The sequence below is a fragment of the Capsicum annuum genome, chromosome 3 (genome assembly GCF_002878395.1).
Source record: "Capsicum annuum cultivar UCD-10X-F1 chromosome 3, UCD10Xv1.1, whole genome shotgun sequence".
NCBI lineage: Eukaryota > Viridiplantae > Streptophyta > Magnoliopsida > Solanales > Solanaceae > Capsicum > Capsicum annuum.
The window spans coordinates 10,457,832-10,463,742 of record NC_061113.1 but is presented as its reverse complement, the minus strand read 5'-3'; the positions used below and the strand labels follow the sequence as shown (position 1 = coordinate 10,463,742).

Below are 5,911 nucleotides of genomic sequence, written 5' to 3'. Positions count from 1 at the left end.
GTATTTGCTTTTTTATATTTAAAAAAAAAAAATTAACAAAAGTTTTGACTCCACCATTAAAAATAAGTACAATATTAAAAGTTAGAATTTGCATAGAATAATAATTAAAATAGTTTATACAAATTATAGTTTGCAGATTGTACTATATTAAATTTTCTAATTTAATATTTAAAACAAAGTGAGCTATATTTAATAATTTGGGTATAGTCAAATTTCACTTTTAGTTTGCATTGCAAATTGTCTTAAATTCGGTCAAAATTTTTAGTTATAAATAGCATTACTTTAAAATATATCATCCACATTGAAAAATCTTACAAATACATATATTAAAAATTATGAAATTCACAAAAGTTTTAGCAGTGACATTTTTCCTTATTATGATTTTTATAGCAAATAGTAATGTAAGTGGTAAGTTGAACTTTAAATGTCCATTAGAATGTGCAAAGACATGTTTCGCTGATCCTGCTTGCATAGCACTTTGCTTGAAGGATTGTGTTGCTTGTAAAGCATTCAATTGTAAGCTTGCTTGTTCAATGGAACGTTGCTCCAAATTTAAAGAAGGTATAATTTTTTTATAATATTTAATAATTCACTTCAATAAGTTAAGTTTAAAGGTATCAGATGAGTAAGTTAAGTTGAATTTGAATAAATCGAAATGCATAAAGTTAACACATAGACAAATGATTAAATCACATAAAAGTTACTTAAGCTGAAATAAAAGCTGAAATAAATTAGACTAATATGAGCTGAAAAAGAGGTCATAACTCAACTCACCAAATTCTTGTTACACTTTGATCTCTTTATTTGTTTTTTGTGATTTGTTTAATCACCTAATATTTTTTAAATTTTTATTATTACTACATATAATATATTAAAACATATATATTTTTAAAAACATCTTGACAAGGCTTCTCATTCGTTAATTTAAATTTTATATTTTTCATTCTAAAATAAATAAATATTTGGTGTGTGAGATACTCCTCGAAAAAGTTAATTAATAATATTAATTGAAGAGTAATTTGTCAACTTTTTTTTTTTTCCTTCTTTTCAAGTTTTTTTTTAAAGTAGAGATATTTGAAGAACTCATTAAAGAGAAGGGTAATCTTGAAAAAAAAGTTGATCAATATATCTTTGAACTATAAAAAATTCATTTACTTCAGTACATAGAAGCACTATAAGAAATTCATTTATTCTAGATTGGAGGAAGTATTAGTTAACTCTCGGATGGATTGAATTGAATGAGTGAAATATCGAACTGACAAATGTAAAGATATGACACTTGGGCCTAACTCAACCCTAAAAGCTATAGCTCATGAGGAAAGTATTGTCTGAGTTCATATAAGCAAACTACCATTCCATTCTCCCATCAATGCGACACTTTCACCTACTCTAACACCCCCTGGTCCAATTGACATATGGATCGAGAGTCCGAACAGGGATGCACCTGACACTAATACAATGAAAAGATATGACACATGAACCTCACTCAACCCAAATGCTAGTTTATGGGGGAAGGGCTTGCCCAAGTCATAATAAGCAAACCATCAGTTCATTTTTCAATTAAGGTGGACTTTCACCCACTCTAACAATAACCTACCCAAATTTAAGGTGATTAGATAGATCATATTTTCATCTGCTCAATTTTTAATACCTATTTATATTATGTTTGTCACAATAAGTCAAATTAATGACTTAATATAACAATTTCTTATAGATGATGAGCGAATGGGCAGCTGCTGGAATGAATGTGCAACAAAAGAATGCACCTAATTAGAAAGACATGTACTATTATGCTACTTGTTTAGCTAAAGCTAACTAGAAGAGAAACTTGATGAACCAAATGCAATCAAGATTTATGTTGTCAATAAAGTACTGTTTTTGGAGATTTTTTGGCAGATATGTTTAGCCATAGAATGTCCAGATTTTAAAAATTTTGGGAATTCATGCTTGCTGTTAGGGCTGCTTATCGGATTGATCGGATGGACCATTACACTTAACGGTTTGACTTATCAATTATTGGTTTTAAAATATATAAATTCACTAGCCAACTAATAAGATATCGATTGGTTTGGTAACAGATGAACAATTATCGGACGATTATCGGGCGGTGTATCGGACCTCCACAATTTAACTACAAAAGATAAAGAGAAAGTTCTAACTTTCTATGCAACATGGTTGTGCAGGGAAGAGGGAAGAGCCTATTGAGCCATTCTACTACTTGTAATTGGAACCTCAAGGAGAAAAGCACCGTAGAGCTTTGATTTTGTTAATTTCTAAACATGTATCAAGAAGAACGATTAGTCACTACGAATACATGATGAATATCTATTCGCAATCGCCAAAACAGATACAGCGGGAACTCCATAAATCACAATATATTCTAAGATATAGTTTTCTTTCTAAAAGAAATGAAGATGGCATACTGGCAGAAGAATCAAAGCTGAAAGCACTAGTAGTCAATTGTAACCTTTGCTTTGCAAAGCTCTGAAAGTCCAAATGCCGAATATGTTATGTTACTTTTACTCCTAATAACTTCTCTTTAGTTTTTATTAGGGTTAGTTAGTAATGGGCTTTAGGTTATTACACTAGAATTCAGATATATTAAGTTTAGAGTTTATATTTTATAATAATATTATATGTATTTTAATTTTTATATATCTAGGTGGAAAAGTTCTTAATGGGTTAACGATTTATCTGATAAGGAAATTAAGTAATCCACTCTCATACCGATAAGCCGTTAATTATAAAATTTGAATCCGTCCACCAACCGTTTATTCAATAAGCCAACACCAATAAGCCAATAAGTCAATTTTGTAGTTGGCTTATTGGATACGGTTAGCAACCCTACTTGCCGTAAATAAATTATTCGCAGAATATAATAGGGAAAGAGTATAATAAATAATAACTAGTTATTATTGTTGTCATTATTTATTTTTGTCAGTGATGAATCTTCAGAACTAATCTCTCTCTCTATATAGACATAGACAAGGTGAATTTTCTATACTAATGGATCTTCATGAGTTGTACTTGTCTTCTGCACTACTCCCTCCGATTCAAAATATTAATTCATATAGTTTTTTCTTTCCTCCCCAAAACAAGTATATCCACTTAAAAAAAAAGAAGTTTGGTACACTAAAACTACCGCTATGCGTGGTGTTCGGGGAAGGGCCCCACCACAAGGGTGTATCGTACGCAGCCTTACCTTGCATTTCTGCTAGAGGCTGTTTTCAAGGCTTGAACCCGTGACCTCCTGATCACATGGCAGCAACTTTACCTGTTACTCCAAGGTTCCCTTCTAGTATCCACTTACATAATTAAAAATATATCTCATAGATTTGCTTAGTTAATTAGTACAATTTTCTATAATATCATTAGATAAGTTTTTCTTTAATAGGAAGTTCCAGAAGGGAAAATAACATTAAATTACGTTCAACATTTACTCTCTTCTTTTGCTTTTATTTGTCAATATATTTTATTTTATGAAAGTTAATTTAACTAATCTTTGAAGCTAAATTGAATTTGATTAATTTAATCTTTTAAAGTTTGGAAGATGTTTGAAAATAATATGAAAAGTAGTGTAAGTTGACCTTCTCATATTAGAAATGATAAAAAATATATTTTAAAATATTGATCAATCCGTACAAATTTGACTCTTAGAAAACAAACTGCGACAAGAGTAATATGTATCACTTATTCCAAGTTTGGCTATCATCTGCTCATACTAATGTAGATGCCAAGTGATCATATCCCAATATGTCAAAGTTAATAATATGCAAATTTTAGTTAAGAAAAATTTAGTCAAAATGCCTATTTTTTTTTTTATTTTTTTTTGGAATTAGTATGTTCTTAAACTATATTATTAAACTAAGCCGACAAATATTTTGAACTAGAGGAAGTAAAAAATTTTAATGACCACAGAGCTAAAAAGTATATTCATCATAAAATCTAGTCAAACCAAGCTAGCTTTTACATTAATGGTTAAATTGTTATTATTTTTAAAGTACAATTGTTACTAAGAAATCAAAATAAAAAAATTTATACGAACTTCCTAATTAGATTGTATATATAAGATTAAGTTTTTTTTGTTATGTATTATACGGTAAATGTTGAATCCCCTTTAATATTTCGTGTATATATTTTTTTTTAAAAAAATATTAATGAAAATTCTAACTCCATCACTGAAAATAAGTACAATATTAAAAGTAGAGTTTGCATGGTATAATAATTAAATATTTTATACAATTCATGAGAAGTCACCATGGGTTAGACAGAGAAAGTCTCACCTCTCCCCAGCTTTACCTTCTTTCCCTTTTAATCTTTCTAATCTTTTTACTCCTATTTTCGTATATTCCAATTTTCTGTTTTTAGTTTCCGTAGTCTTTCCTTTTATGGATTCCCCCATGCTTCAAGCATCTCCCTCCTATTGTGATATCGTGTCTAATAAAGTTTCTAACCCCTCAACTCCTATGGCAAATCACATGGTAGAGGACAACCTAACTGATTTCGATGACTCTATGGTTAATTTATCCATCGAAGACATGCACCGCCTCTACGCTTTGTGGAAATTCTCCGTTATTGTCAAGACTTTTGGTTTCAAATTCACCCACCAATATCTCAAGATGGAGTTGGAAGCTCTATGGCGGATTTCTGAACCTCTCTGCTTAATTGATTTGGGATCGGACTTTTACACAGTCAAATTGAAAAATACAAAGAGTCAAGGAAAAATTTTGCAAGGCGGGCCTTGGTTCATTGCAAGCAGCTTCGTCTCCATCAGGAAGTGGGAGCCCAATTTCGTCCCCAGTAATTTTAAGATCGACTACACCGTCATTTGGATACGTCTACCCCAGCTACCCACCGAGGTTTTCGATATCAACATTTTAGAGAGGGTGGGGTAGAAATTGGGGAAACTTTTGAAGGTGGATGCATGCACTTCAGCAACGATTAGGGGTCGATACACCCGCATTTGTGTACAAGTAGAAATTGATCGTTTTGTTAAATCCTTCGTGACCAATGGAAACCACAGGCAAAACTTGGTTTTCGAAGGAGAGAAAATCCTTTGTAAAGTATGTAGTCTCCTTGGCCATACAACACAACATTGTACCCAACGGCCTATACCTCAGCTGATCACCCCACCCACAAATCGATCCACCTCGTCGGAACAGCCTTCAGCCGAATAGAAAACCGTAAATTTTGCACGAAGAAAGAAAGTTCCACATCGTCGGGACTCAGAGATCTATCAGCAAGCCTTGGCTAAGAAAGCAAAACAACCGGTTACCCCAGCTCCAGGTAAGTCTCCTCAACTCTCCACCCCCATGGCTGGCCCTGCCACCGCCTTTTCAATAAACAACGTCGATGGAAAATTAGGGCTCCCGCAAAGACTTGAACCTCTTTGGGTCATTCTAAGTCCTGGGTTGGCCTCATGTGATACCAAGAATAACCATAGCCCATTAAATAGTATTCCATCCATCAACATTCTCTCAGGGCCTGGGAAAACCACTACTAATAGACCCCAAGAGGTACAAGCTCAGGTAGGCCCAAAACAGGTATATACCTTGATCCACCTCCTTCAACCAAGTTCATTCCCTCTACTCTTATTTCTTCTACTCCTTCTATTAATTTTAATTCCTCATCCACTACCAAAAATAAATCCAATAACTTTTCTCATGTGGGCTCCATCTCAAGGAAGCTAATGATTAGCTCTGCACAACCTGGGGATATTCCCATCAACATGCTGACAGTGAACCCCTCAGCTCTCAAAGGGAGATTTGATAGATATTACACCCCGCTCAGACATAGCATCTAATGTAGTTTCTTCTCCCAAATCTCCAACCCTTCATCTCTCTTCTAGTGCTGATTTAAAAGTCCAGCTTTAAGCCATGCAACCCGAGTCCTGCAAAAATGAGCTACCCAA

General features: G+C 33.0%; 1 long non-coding RNA gene across 1 annotated transcript; it reads left to right on the top strand.

Moving 5' to 3' along the window:
* The first annotated feature begins 316 nt into the window (after nt 1-316).
* On the top strand, nt 317-1,883 carry LOC107866487. The gene is made up of 2 exons (XR_001672959.2): nt 317-561; nt 1,715-1,883. It is a non-coding gene; the product is annotated as an uncharacterized LOC107866487 (long non-coding RNA).
* Nucleotides 1,884-5,911: the final 4,028 nt, after the last annotated feature.